Source organism: Indicator indicator, chromosome 4, assembly GCF_027791375.1.
Source record: "Indicator indicator isolate 239-I01 chromosome 4, UM_Iind_1.1, whole genome shotgun sequence".
In the NCBI taxonomy this organism is placed as follows: domain Eukaryota; kingdom Metazoa; phylum Chordata; class Aves; order Piciformes; family Indicatoridae; genus Indicator; species Indicator indicator.
Genome location: NC_072013.1, coordinates 34657411 through 34672303, shown reverse-complemented (window position 1 = coordinate 34672303; position 14893 = coordinate 34657411). Strand labels below are relative to the sequence as shown.

General features: G+C 47.2%; 1 protein-coding gene across 1 annotated transcript in view; it reads right to left on the bottom strand.

The window, feature by feature from the left end:
* The window catches only part of MDGA2 (MAM domain containing glycosylphosphatidylinositol anchor 2), a 225200-nt gene that overhangs the window by 94280 nt on the left and 116027 nt on the right, over positions 1-14893 (bottom strand). The window lies entirely within an intron of this gene.

Sequence of the window (14893 nt, the reverse complement as noted above, 5' to 3'; positions counted from 1 at the left end):
TATATCCCATGCTTTTGCTGTGCAGTCTGTAGCACTCCTGTTGGACTCCTATCTGCCAGGTGCTTGTGGTGGGATTCCTCCACCTTGTCTCTTGAAAGTGAGCACATCAAATAGCCACCAAACAGCTACTCCCTAAGGAAATGCTCTATGAAATCACAGAGTAAACTGGGACAAAGATGGTGTTCCAAGGAGGACAATAGAGTTTAAAGAGAAGCTTTGAAAGCACACTGTGCCCTGCCTGCAGGAAGGAAGGAAAGAGCTTCCTTCTGAAGATGTTTTCCAGCTCACCTGTCTTGTGGCCTCTCAGCTTAGTTGAAATGATACAACAGATCTGTCTGGATCAGTAAAACAACATTTGTATTGTCTCTTCTCCCTCTGGGCAGTAGATCTGCACCCTGCTGTGAATGCACTTTGATCAAAGCATGTCCCAGTTGGTAGGGATGCTTCAGGCACTCTGGTAGCTCTCCCCTTGCTCCCTGTCCCTCTGGTACCTCCAGCTGCTCTGGAGAAGCACAACCTTCTGCTGTCTCAGGGATTCACTGACCGTGAGAACTTTGAGGTCAAGACCAGGGAGTTACAGCCCTCAAACAAAATACCTGCTGTCAAGAGGGACAAGGGCTGCTAGCTGTTGTGGAGGAGCCTACAGCACTGTAGAATCAAAGAATCATACACTCAGTGGTTTGTGCAGCAAAGAACCTTAAAGATCACCTTGTTGTCCTCCCTCTCTGCTCTGACTTAGTGAGGCTACATCTGGAATCTTGGGTTCAGTTCTAGAGTGCCCAGTTCAAGAGAGACAGGGAAATACTGGAGACAGTGCAGGGGAGACTATGCAGATGTTGAGGGGGCTGGAGCATCTCTGTGAGGAGGAAAGCCTCACAGAGGCTGGAGAAGAGCAGCCCCAGAGGGGATCTGATCAATGGTCAGCAAGAACCAGAGGATGGGGCCAGACTCCTGTCAGTGGTGCCCAGGGACAGGACAAGGGGCAATGAGCCCAAACTAAAGCCCAGGAGGTTCCATCCGAACAGGAGGAGAAACTTGCTTTGTGTGGGCATGCTGGAGCCCTGGAGCAGGCTGCCCAGAGAGCTTGTGGAGTCTCCTTCTCTGGAGAGATTCCAAAGCCACCTGATCTTTGTGATCCTGGGCAAGCTGCTGGGGGTGTCCCTGCTTTAGCAAAAGGGTTGAACTGGATGATTTCCACAGGTCACTTCCAACCCCCACCATGATAGGATCCTTTGTCCACGGAGGAATGTGTGCAGAGATGTATGAATGTAACTAAGGTATCATGAAGGCTTCCTCTCCACACAGCCAAATCATGAGGCTGCATGAAGGCACCAGCCCTGAGCTCTAGCTGTGTGAGCCTGTCAACAACAATATCCCAGACTGTGAGGCAGGGGACATTCAGAGCAGACTATGAATCACATCAGGAAGAAACCAAGAATAGGTTGCCCAGGGGGTGGTGGAGTCACCATCCCTGGAGGAGTCCAACAAATGTGTGGACACAACATTTTGGGACTTGGTTTAATGGCCATGGTCATCTTGGGTTGATGATTGGACTCAATGAGCTTAGAGGTCTTTTCCAGCTGAAACAGTTCTATGATTCTGTGATTCTGCTTCTACTAAAGAACCTTGCTTCTCATGCTCACATGGCTTCCGGGGACATCTGAGAAGTAGAGGGAATGGCAGAGGACATGCACCTTTTGGAAAGAAATACAATGCATGCCAAAAAGGTCCTGTGCAACTGTGTGCACAGCAGTGACTCTCTCCCTCAGTCAGTTTTCCTTCTGAAAATCAGAGATAACAGCACTGCAGAACCTGCGCTCTGCCAAGATAAGGGCCACAGAGCAGGAGGTCCTGCAGGCAGGCTGATAAGATAGGTTGGATCAGTGCCCCAGATGGAGTGATATCTTCAGATACCCTGACTCCTCTTCTCTCATGGCATATCTGCAACACAACCACTATGGGTCATGTTGTGAGCCAGCTAAGAGATTATGATGGTTTGGTGCCTTTGTTAATGGTCTCGTTACTGGAAACAGCGAAGGGAGAGAGGAGGGACAAGGAATCTGTCAAAAGAGGTCATCAGATGGACAGTGAAGTAAAGAATCTGGCTGCAGATTCCATCTATTGCATCTGACAGAGTGTCCTACACAAGTGTCTCCCAGCTCCCACCAAACGTTTCTCTGCCCCTACCACAGTGGCTGTAGATCCTACATAACATGGATGCTGATTGTCTACTGTCTGATGCAATTGGGGGTTGGACTAGATGATCTGCGAAGGTCCCTTCCAACTCAATGCGTTCTATGATTATCATTAATTTATGGGCAAGAGCAAGGTCCTGGACTTGGATTGGTGCAATACCAGGTAATAATTCAGGCTGAGGGGTGAAGGGCTGGTGAGCAGCCTGCTGGAGAAGAATTTGGGTGGTGAAAAGATGGACAAGAGCTGGCACTAGGCACTCACACCCCAGCCCCAGCTGTGTCCTGGATTGATCCCCAGCAAAGTGGGCAGCAGGTAGAGGGAGAGGATTCTACCCCTCTGCTCTCTCTATGCTGAGACCCCACCTGCAGTGCCAGGGTCAGCTCTGGAGTCCTCAGCACAGCAGAGACATGGAGCTGTTGGAGAGGGGGCAGAGGAGGCCACAGCAATGATGGGAGGGCTGGAAGCTCTCTACTGTGAGGACAGGCTGAGAGAGTTGGAGTTGTTCAGTCTGGAGAAGAGAAGGCTCCAGGGAGACCTTCTGGTGGCCTTTCAGTGCTTCAAGGGGCTGATCAGAAAAAGCTGGGGACAGACTTTTGAACAGGACCTGTTGTGACAGAACAAAGAGGGTTTGAAACTAAAAAAAGGGAAATTCAGACTGGAGAGAAGGAATAACCTTTTTCACACTGAGGATGGTAAGAGCCTGTCCCAGGTTGTTCAGAGAGGTGGTAGAAGCCCCATCCCTAGAAGCATTGCCAGTCAGGATTTTTGGGGCTCTGAGCAACCTGGTGTGGTTGCAGACATCCCTGCTGACTGCAGGGGGGTTGGACTAGATGACCTTCAAAGGTCCTTTCCAACACAATTCATTCTATGATTCTATTCAGATGGAAGGACAGCAATGGATCTTTGCTCAGGGAGCATTTTTGATGGGGTTTCCCTTTTTTCTACCCACTTATTCATCTGCACACACTCAGAGGTACTTAATTATGTCTGAGGTGTTTAGTCTGCTGTCAGATTTGGTTTAAATTAGCTACAGGGTCAAAAAACAGCAGGGGCTGTGGGGGATTGAGAGACACCAAGTGACAGGCACTGGCAGCCTGATCATGTGGGACTTGTGTTCATAAACAATAAAGCTGAAAAAAAACTACAAGGGAAACTTAGATCAATGCAATGTCCACAGAGAAATCAGCAAAATGGGGAAAGATGCAGATAGGTGAGCTAGAGAATAGAGAAGAAAATAGTCCCTTGAAGCTTTCTTCCCTTACTACAACCCAAGACCTAGGGAGATCCCAGGTCCAGGAAGCTGAGCTTGTTGTGGAAGAAGCCCCACCAAGTCTGAAGAGTGTGGGTGTAAAGATGTAGAATTATTGTGGTTGGAAAAGACCTTTTAGATCAGCAACTCCAATGATTAACCCAACACTGCCAGTTCACCACTAAAGCATGTCCCTCAGCACCACATCTTCACATCTTTGAAACCCCTCCAGGAATCCACCACTGCCTTTGGCAGCCTGTTCCAGGGCTTGGCAACCCTATTGGGGAAGAATTGTCACAGAATCAGAGAATGCATCTGGTTGGAAAGGAGCCTCAAAGGTTATCTTGTCCAGCTCCCCTACAGTGAACAGGGACAGTGCCAAGTAGAGTAGGTTGCTCAGGACCCCATTGAGTTTGACTTTGAATGTCTCCACGATGGGGCTTCAGCCACATCTCTGGGCAACCTGCTCCAGTATTTCACCACTCTCATGTCCAACCTAAACCTCCCCTGGTGCAACTTGAGGCCATTTCCTTTTGTCCTATCCCTTGCTCCTTGGAAGAAAAGACCAAGCCCCACCTCATTCCAACCTCCTGTCAGAGAGTTCTGGAGAGAAACAACAGAAGAAGGATGTCTGGGCAAGGGTGGACAAGCAAAGATGAATCATTAGAATTGGGTGGCCAAGGGGCACAAGCTGGAGTGCATGAGAAAGGTGCATGAATGTGGGTGTGCTACCAAAGGTGCAGGCAGTGGGGCAAGCAGAGAGGGGTGTCAGCCAAGCAAGGAGAAATATGCAAGGCATTGCCAACCATACCAAGGTACTGCCAACTGTTTTGGGGTGCTGCTGGCCACGGTGGGGCACTGTCAGCTGTGCCAGGATGCTGCCAACTGTGTCATCCTCCCTCTCCCAGCAGATGCTGCTGTGGCACAAGCAGAGCCTCAGAGGGGCTCAGCCTTCCTGGATGAGGCATCAGCATGTCTCCTGCAGGACCATCTACAGTCTGCTACAATGAAAGGTCAATTCTTCTCCTGCTTGTCCAGAATGATAAATTAGCTAAATCCTGTGTTGGTAACAACAAATATTATAGCTTACTCACACAGCAAGTGGCTGAAAGAGTAAGTTACTATGCTTAATAGTTAAATCTGTGACTGTTATCACTTGTAAAAACAAAGCATGAGCAACACTAAAGTAGCACCTACTTTAAAACCATCAACCCAACACAAGAAGGACACCAAACTGCTGGAGTGGGTCCAGAGGAGGCCACAAAGATGATCAGAGGGCTGGAGCACCTCCCCTAAGGGGACAGGCTGAGAGAGTTTGGGCTGTTCAGCCTGGAGAAGGTTCCAGGAAGACCTTAAAGCAGTGTTCCAGTACCTGAAAGGAGCCTACAGGAAAGATGAGGACGGACTTTTTACAAGGGCTTGTGCTGATAGGATAAGGAATAATGGCTTTGAGGGGAAAGAGGGGAGATTTAGACAGGATATTAGGAAGAAATTCTTTACAGTGAGGGTGGTGAGACACTGGAACAGATTGCCCAGGGAGGTGGTGGATGCCCCCTCCTGGGAGGTGTTCCAGGTCAGGTCAGATGGGGCCTTTATCAATGTGGTCTAGTAGGAGGTGTCCCTTGCCATGGCAGGGAAGTTGGAACAAGATGATCTTTAAGATCCCTTCCAACCCAAAGCATTCCATGATTCTATGATTAGCCTTTAAAACTGGCAGAAGCACAAACAAAAAAACAGGGCTACTGTTGATATACCTCCTCTCCTGGCTCTTAAATAAAACGGTCTGGGACAACCTTTGCCTCCTTAAGTCACTGACTCACCAGAAGGTCAGCTGGCAGAAGGTATTACTATACTCATGTTCTTTTTTTTTTTTTTTTTTTTGTGCTAAACTGCTGCTTAGGCAGATGTGCCTGAGTGTTACTGGAGGCAAGAAACGAGATTAGACCCTTCTGAGCATTACTGGAGATACATGGTTTAGTGGTGACCTGGCACTGTTGGGTTAATGGTTGGACTTGATGATCTGAAAGGTGTTTTCCAGTCAAAATGACTCTCTGATAACACTGTAAAACACCACCAGCCTCTGAAGAGACAGATTTTAAACCCAGAACATTCACAGCCAGCAGCAAATTAGCCAAATTAGCTTTCAGTGATCTCGCAGGAGTCATGCTGAGGAGCTCCATGAGCCATATGCAACATGAGATGATGAGTTGATTTCACAGCCCTCTAGAGAAGAATAAAAGAGCTGGAAGACAGGAGATTTAGACTGGATATTGGGAAGAAACATAGAGAATGTGGAATAGATTGCTCAGGTTTTGGATGCCCTCCCCTGGAAGGTGGTCAAGGCCAGGCTGGATGGGGCTTTGGGCTAACTGGTCTAGTGGAAGTTATCCCTGCCTATGGCAGGGGGTTGGAACTAGATGATCTTTAAGGTCTCTTCCAAACCCAAACCATTCCATGATTCCATGATAAAACAGACTCTGCAATACATGGCCACTAAAGAGGGTGTCTAAGTCATGAAATAATAAATTGTTTCTGTTGGAAAAGCCCTCTAAGACAATTGAATCCAACAATCAACCCAGCAGCACCCATGGCCATCAAACCATGTCCCCAAGTGCCATGCCCACACATTTCTTGAACACCTCCAGGAATACTGACTCCACCACCTCCCTGGGCAGCCTGTTCCAATGCCTGACCACTCTTTCAGCAAAGACATTTTTCCTAATATCCAACCTAAACCTCCCCTGGCACAACTTCAGGCCATTTCCTCTCATTCTACCACTTGATACCAGGGAGAAGAGACCAACCCGCACCTCACTCCAGCCTCCTTTCAGGGAGTTGTGGAGAGCAATGAGGTCTCCCCTTAACCTCTTTTTTCCAGACTGAATAACCCCAGTTCCCTCAGTTCCTCCTCACCAGACCTGTTCTCCAGACCCTTCACCAGGAACCCAATGTTGGGGAGAGAAGGGCTGCAGAGCAGGAGGTTACCCATCCTCACCCCCATCCTTGCAGGAGCAGGAAGCCAAGGAGGTTGATGGGAAGGGACAGCAGCTCCCAGAAACAGAACTGAAATAAAGAAAAAAATTCTCTGCACATGAAGCACTAAAATGGAAATAAAAAGGAAAAGCTTTTGAACAAAATCCAGCATTTATCTGTCCCTTCTGGTCACCTCTTTCTGTCAAAGATAAATCCCAAACAATGGTTCACAAACAAGCCAATCAATTTACTGTCATAACGCCACCTCTATCCATTTACTGCTATCTCACGAGGGTTTTGTGCAAATGATCACCTTGGACAGTGCTTGAGGTTTACAAATATATCATAACTGGGTCACTAATTATCTCCCAAACCCCATTTTCCTCGTCATGCAAAGAGGCAGTGGTGTGATTTCAGTAAACATTGAGAATGAGAACGAAGGTCTCTTTAGTGTATCATCAAAGGAAGAACAAGATGACCAGAGGACACATATTTCACAAAAAGACCAAGGCCACATGTTCTAACACATCAGCCTGGATGCTTAATTCATTTATTGCTTAAGAGATAGCTGATTAGCTTAACAAGGAAGCCCTCATCATCCTGCAGGGAGGATACAGCCTCCTTTACACTTGTTCTTCAGGAACAGTCTCTGGAAGTTAAACCAACCAAATCTATCAACATGACCAGCCTTGGAAGTAGAACGGAAGATCCAGAGGCCACCAGTCTGCCCTGTGCTGATGCCTAAAGATCATGCTCCCCTCTGGCATGTGCATATCCCAGGGTACACAGAGGGCAACACATTCAGAACATCTTCAAGTTCACCCAGAGATGAGGAATTTGGTTGATGTGTTTGTCTGGTTTGACATATCTGCCAGGTGGATACGCCTGAGGGATGAGATACCATCCAAAGGGACCAGTGTGAACCTCACCATGTTCAACAAGGCTAAGTGCAACATATTGCACCTGGGTTGGGGCAGCCCCTGGTATCAACATAAGCTGGGGGCTGAAGGGCTGGACGAGGACTTGGGGGTGCTGATGGGGGCAAAGCTGGACCTGAGTCAGCACTGAGTGCTCACAGCCCAGAGCCAGCTGTGTCCTGGGGTCATCCCCAGCAGCGTGGGCAGCAGCTGGAGGGAAGGGATTCTGCCCCTCTGCTCCGCAGTGCTGAGACCCCACCTGCAGTGTTGGGAGCAGCTCTGGAGTCCTCAGCACAGCAGAGACATGGACCTCTTGGAATGGTGCCAGAGAAGACCACAGCAATGATGGGAGGGCTGGAAGCTCTCTGCTGTGAAGCCTGACTGAGAGAGAGTTGAGGCTGTTCAGCCTGGAGAAGAGAAGGCTCCAGGGAGATCTTCTGATGGCCTTTCAGTGCTTATAGGGGCCAATCAGAAAGCTGAGGACAGACTTTTGAGCAGGGCCTGTTGTGACAGGACAAGGGGTGATGGTTTGAAACTAAAAGAGGGAGATTCAGGCTGGAGAGAAGGATGAACTTTTTCACACTGAGGGTAGTGAGACCCTGGCCCATGTTGCCCAGAGAGGTGGTAGATGTCACAGTCTCACAGTATATCAGAGGTTGGAAGGGACCTCAAGAGATCATCAGGTGCAACCCTCCTGCCAGAGCAGGATCACTTAGGAACAGCAATGCATCCAGGTGGGTTTGGAAAGTCTCCAGAGAAGGAGACTCCACAACCCCCCTGGGCAGCCTGTTCCAGGGCTCTGTCACCCTCACTGTAAAGAAGTTTCTCCCATCTCTGGAACCATTCCAGGTCAGGTTGTTTGGGGCTGTGAGCAGATGTCCCTGCTGACTGCAGTGGGGTTGGACTAGATGACCTTGAAAGGTGCCTTCTGACCCACACCACAGTGGGCAGGAATGAAACAGCACAAAGGATTCTGTTAGGAAAAAGAAGGTCACCAACACCTCTGTCCTGGCAGTATCAGCCATCTCCTCCATCCAGCCCTTCAAGCATCAACTCAGAGAATGAAGTAAAACAACTCCCTTGAAATAAGAACTCACCTCACTGCTCAACTGCACCTTGAGGGAGAAGATGAAAAGAGAACATGCCAGGAGTGGCAGATACTACACATCCTACTGCTCCAATACTGATTTTAGGAGAATGAAGATAAAGTAGGAACCCATTTTGAACTGAGTAGGCCATACATCACCCAAAGCCTTATTCTTCCTGCTTTGAATACAATATTTAAGGCAGAAGACCTGTTAGAATGACCAACACACTCTCCTGATCCACCTCTCTCCTTTTGCTCACCCTGAGTCTGTTTAACTGGACTGGGGGGGTTGTTGCTGTTGAACATCATCTGCCCACAGAATCCCCATGAGATGTCCACAAACAGAAGAGCCATCATATCTCTCAGAAACATCTGCCCAGGGTTGATTTTTCTGGATGACAGGGTAAATATTTATAGAGTAAATATTCAACATTTTGAGCATTTTCTTCTTTTTTTTCCACTATTCAGTGACCTATTTTATGGAGATATGAAGGGGGTGGGGTGGTGGTGGTAGGCTGCTGGGGGGATTACTTCAGGTCCGTTTATAGAAGATACACAACATGAAAGCACAACATGTCAAGGGAAAAATATGCCTGATAGGTGCAGTCCTGAGTATGCCAAGAGGCTGGCATGTTGCTTGCATTGCCACATATCCCATTGCTATCTGCTGGAAGACCTAACTGCCTACCTTCTTCCTTGTGAGGTGCCTCCTTCTTCAAGTGTTGACTGCAGGAGCAATCACAGAATGGCTTCAGTTAAAAGTGATCCTCAAAGTGATTCTTGTCCAAGCCCCCTGCAGTCTGCAGGGGAATCTCCAACTAGAGCAGGTTGCTCAGGGCCCCACTGAGTCTCACCTTGAATGTCTCCAAGGATGTCACCACATCTCTGGGCAATCTTTGTATCCAGGATGTGGATGAGAAGAACATGATAAGAACATGATGCTATGCTGTATTCCTGGCTGAGAAACCAAGTGTGATCTAGTGCCTACAACAGGTTTCCAACCTAGTTTTTACTTAAGAACATAAAAGGAAGAGGGGAAGATTCTCAGTTGGTTCTCCTGGAGTCTCTTATCCTACCTACAATTTGTCAGGGAAGGTTTTCCAACCACCAAGGATGATATTTGGCTGCTTTTTGGGAGCAAGTTAGGAGGCCTTGTTCAAATAACAAAGCTCTGAATATAAACAGCAATGAGAAGGGAGGGTTGGAGAGATGACAACTACTTGACTTTCAGCATGTTGCACCATTCTCTGGTCTGTCTGCAGGGCATTTATGTTCCTACTGGTGTCTAGAGAACATTATGCTGCCTGGCAAGGGAAGAGAAAAGGCATACAAGGCAGAATCTGGCTGCAGAATACCCTGCAGGACCTATGCAATATCTGTGCAATATCTGCAGGAACTTTGTTGATCTCAGGAAGAGACAACTCTACCCCAAAGCAGCAGACAGACACAGCACAACATTGATACACCAGTGTTTTGGTTTGACCTGTTTTGGAATGGCCTCCTTGGAGCACGTCTGTTCCTAACAGCTGAAACTTGTATCCATCTGGAGGAAGAGGAATCAGAATCATCCCCCTTCATCAAGTTGGATATGGAGGTTTTAAGTTCCTCCTTCAGCTCTTTCATGCAATTCTTCATTTCTCCAGACAAAGTTTCAATGGCTGAAACCAAAGAAGTACGTGCAAGACTATCCTCCAACTGCCTCATTTGGTCAGTGAAATGGCCAACAGTGGGAGGCACTCCACCATAATTTCTTGCCACAATCCTGCTTGCCAGAATAGTAGCATAATTAGGAGGAGCAAGCTTAATGAGCTTTTTGGCAAGGCCTGTTCCAACAGGAATTTCATCAGGATTCAGAGTCTTATGATCTCCATACATTACTTCTCTCACAGCAAACTCTCTCAGACGCTTGATTCCCTCAGCTATTGTGGTCCAAGGCTTAGGGTTCCATGGTAAATCATCTCTGCTGGGGTACCTCAGCGAGACTGCCAGTAGGAGGCGTGCCCACAGAGAAACTTTACCAATGCACTTGCCTAGGTGCCTGTCTATGCCTGTATCCTTTGAGAGCATCCCCAACTGAGAGGCCGACTTGTCGCCTACCACCAATGCTGGGGCTCCCATATCAAAACACCTGGCTAGCCAAGACAGGACTGGCTCATTATCTCCTCTGATGTAATCCTTCCTCACATGTCTAATTTCCTGTCTGGGTGCATTAGCTGACTGTATGTCATCCTCATCATCATCATCCTGAGGTCGCTGTCCCCATAATCCTATTTTAATCCTCCGTTGAATTTCCTTGAGTTCAGAGGCACTGCCTGCAGTTGCTAATTCAGCAGGGTCTACATCTCCATCATCCATGTGGGGTCTCAAGAGGTCTACCAGAGTTTTAAGGCTAACCCTCTCTTCCTCACCAGAAGGATCTTTCTTAACAGAGGGACCCTGAGTAGAAGGACCCTCATCTCCATCTGCACCATCTCCTGCAGCATCTGCATCTCCTCCTGCAGCTCCTTTGCGCTTTCTGCTTACAGTGGCCACCAAATTTACTGGATTGGCTTTCACATTCACAGCAGAGTTGGAGGGAGTAGAGGAATTTTGTGCAGGGTTAGCAGGAGCAGAGGGAGTCTGTACAGGGTTGGCAGGAGGTGTGCTTTGAGATCCTGCAGCCACTGCTGCGTCCATCTGGGCAGCAGAGGGAGGAGGAGGAGACTGTGCCTCGTTAATGGTGTCTGCCTGCACAGCTATGTCTGTCTGCGCAGCCATTTCTCTCTGTGTAACTATGTCTGTCTGCACAACCATTTCTCTCTGTGTAACTATGTCTGTCTGCACAACCATTTCTCTCTGTGTAACTATGTCTGTCTGCACAACCATTTCTCTCTGTGTAACTATGTCTGTCTGCACAACCATTTCTCTCTGTGTAACTATGTCTGTCTGCACAACCATTTCTCTCTGTGTAACTATGTCTGTCTGCACAACCATTTCTCTCTGTGTAACTATGTCTGTCTGCACAACCATTTCTCTCTGTGTAACTATGTCTGTCTGCACAACCATTTCTCTCTGTGTAACCTATGTCTGTCTGCACAACCATTTCTCTCTGTGTAACCATGTCTGTCTGCGCATCCATTTCTCTCTGTGCAGCTGTGTCTGTTTGTGTACCCCTGTCTGCCCGTGCACCCCTCTCTGCCTGTGTAATCGAGTCTGCCTGTGTCGCCGAGTCTGTCTGTGTAACTATGTCTGCCTGTGTACCCGAGTCTGTTATCTCAGATTCTGGCAAGGGTCCTGCAGCTACTGCTGCTGGCTCTGAGTCAAAACTATCGGCAGCTTTCTCACAAACCTGAACTGTGATTTCCTGGTCACCGTAATCAGAATCAGAAACCAATTCCGAACCTCTCTGAGCTTTTCTATGTTTCCTCTTACATCTACGCAGGTCGGAAGAGCAAGTAGCCTTACGTCTTTCTTGACACAGTGCTATCAGCAGCCATATGATTATTCCAAGAAACAACAAAATTAAGGCTAGCACAAGATATCTAGGGTACCACTGGTTCCAAAGACCCTCTGTAGTTGTAAGAGGAGTAACAAACTCAAATGTGTCTGCTAGCAGATTCATAGTTGAGTTACCATATCTTCTAAGCCCAATAAGACCACAACAGAATTCAACAGCATTCAGTAACTTGTTCTTAACCCAAAGAAACGACTTATATGCCACATATCTCACAATCTTGTCTATCATGCAGGAAACAGCCCATCTGTAGACAATCACACTGATAACAGAAGAAATAAAATTACTCAAAATCCAAAACAGCTTCATTTTGCTTCCTAATCTGAGCAGGAATAAATCATACAAGCAATTGAGCCCTGAGTTGGAGCGCCAAAAATAAAAAGTGTGTCGGTGTGAGCTGAAATTCCCCCCCCCCCCACCGACAATAACCAGGCTAGCTCAGTCTGGAAGCAAATGAAAAGCTGTATTTACAAGCAGATGAAATGCAATGAATATGTACAAATATACAAAATTCACAACACTTACAAATATATATTATCAACAGAAAAGCACAACCAAGCTCCCTTTGCTTCCCCCCAAGGGGACCCTCCCAAAGGGGCCTCCCTCTCCCAGGAGCTTCCCCCCCAGACCCCCCTGGACAGAGAAGCAGAGTTAGTTAAGCAGAAAGTTGTTAACTTAGCTGCCAAGGTCAGTGTGTTATCTTCAGCCAGAAGAGAAGAAGAAACAGCAACCAGACAGCCCAGCAACTGCCCCCACTGCAGAACGCAGAATGTGCAGAGTGCCTACTTTGTTTTGGGTAATAGTTCTTAAACATTTCTATCTCTCCAATGGAAGTGTTTAGAACAATCGTTATTTTGCTTTCTTACACCCAATAGTGACTTATTTACATTCTTTCACTTTCTCTGTTCTGAACTTTGCAAGGAAAAATTAAAAAGACAGTTTCAAACCATCACAACCAGTGCAAGCCCTGGCATTTTGAAAGATATGATTGTGCTTAGGCCTTATGTTCATAATTACCACAGCAATTACTGATGAATCAGTGATGACCTTCAAAAGCCCACTGAAACCATTTCATCTTCCACTTCATTGGGTAAGGAACTCAGAAGAAGAGGCAGAAGTTTTTTTAAAATAAAAAGTAAGGTTGATCCCAAATTTGAGACACAGAATCCCATCATGGTGGGAGTTGGAAGGGACCTCTGGAGATCACCCAGTCCAACCCCTTTGCTAAAGCAGCGGCACCCACAGCAGCTTGCCCAGGATCACAACGTCCAGGTGGCTTTGGAATCTCTCCAGAGAAGGAGACTACACAAGCTCTCTGGGCAGCCTTGCTCCAGGGCTCCAGCACTCTCACATCAAACAAGTGTCTCCTCATCTTCAGACGGAATTTCCTGGCTTCCAGTTTGTTCCCATTGCCCCTTCCTTGTCCTGTCACTGGGCACAGGTAGCAGGTTTGGAATCTCCACATGTGTCCATTTTGCTTGTGTGGCCACTATCTCAATCACATGGCTTTACCTCCTAGCTCCAACCCAAACCACAGCTCAGTCCCATCTCATCTCCCTGTCTCTGCATACATAGTATTCTTCAACCAATCCTTTAAAGTGGTCAAACCATCCAGACTGATGTCTGAAGCAAAATGGTGATCAAGTGGGATCTATGTCTCCAGCATCATACTGAATCAGCCTTGGGCTGGAAAGGGACCTTTAATGTTCATCTTGTCCAAACCTTTGCATCACCAAGGACACATCCAACTACAGCAGGTTGCTCAGAGCCCCATTAAGCCCAATCCTGAATGTTTCCAGGCACGAGGTCTCCATCACCTCCCCACATAACCCATTCCGCTGTTCCACCAGCCTCATACTAAAGAACTTCTTCCTACTGTCCAATCTAAATCTACCCTGTTCTAGTTTCAAACCACTGTCCCTTGTCCTGTCAGCCCTCCCCTAGCTTTCTTGTAGACTCCAGGTACTGGAAGGGCCAACAGAAGGTCTCTCTGGAGCCTTCTCTTTTCCAGGCTGATAAATCCCAACTTTCCCAGCCTGTCTTTGTTAGGCTCCATCACTCTTACCATTTTGTGTCCTCCTCTGGACCTGTTTCATCAGATCCATATCCTTCTTGTGTTCAGGGCCATGTGCTGGGCAGGCTTTTATACTACAATTTTCCTGAAGGTGTTCAAGGCCAGGCTGGATGAGCCAGCAACCTGGTCTAGTGGAAGGTGTCCCTGCCCATGGCAGGAGGGCTAGAACTGGATGATCTTTAAGGTCCCTTCCAACCCAAACCATTCTATGATTAATGAATCTAACCAATAATTTATCATGAAATGGTATCAAGAGGGATTGTTTAGATGTGACATTGAATCACAGAACACATCAAACTGGAAGGGACCCTCTGGGGTCATCCTGTCCAACCCCCTGCAGTAAGTAGGGACATCTAATTGCAAAGCATTTCTGATGGTTGTAAAATTTGGAGAAGAGAGCTGTGGATGTGCTCTTTGAGGCAAAAGTGTGCTTTTAATCTTTCTGCAAAAGCAGAAAGCATAAATTTGAATGTGTTTGGTAAAAAGGGGTCAGCAGATGCCTATTAAACATCTTTCTTCCATGATAGAAAGATGTTTTCCAGTGTGTTCTTTGTTGTCTTACTTCTGAACATTGATCCCCAGTGGGTAACAAGCACGATCTGAGAAACACAGCAACTCTTCATGTAAAAGGCAGGATGAGAGTAGATATAAGATCCACACAATTTCCCTCTCTATTTCAACATAAAATAGGTTCTGAAAACAAAAATGTCCTTTTTTTGTTATTCTTCTCACCAGAAATCAATCAGCAGTAACTCCTTTTTGTGGCTGCAACTCTTTTTTTGGCAAGATTCAGTTTGGTTAACATAACACAACACCATCCTCCTTCTCCTTGTATCTTCCTATTAGTTGCTTTTTCCCATGCTGCTGGATGCCCTGAAGTCCTAAATGAAGGCCAAAGTCCTTT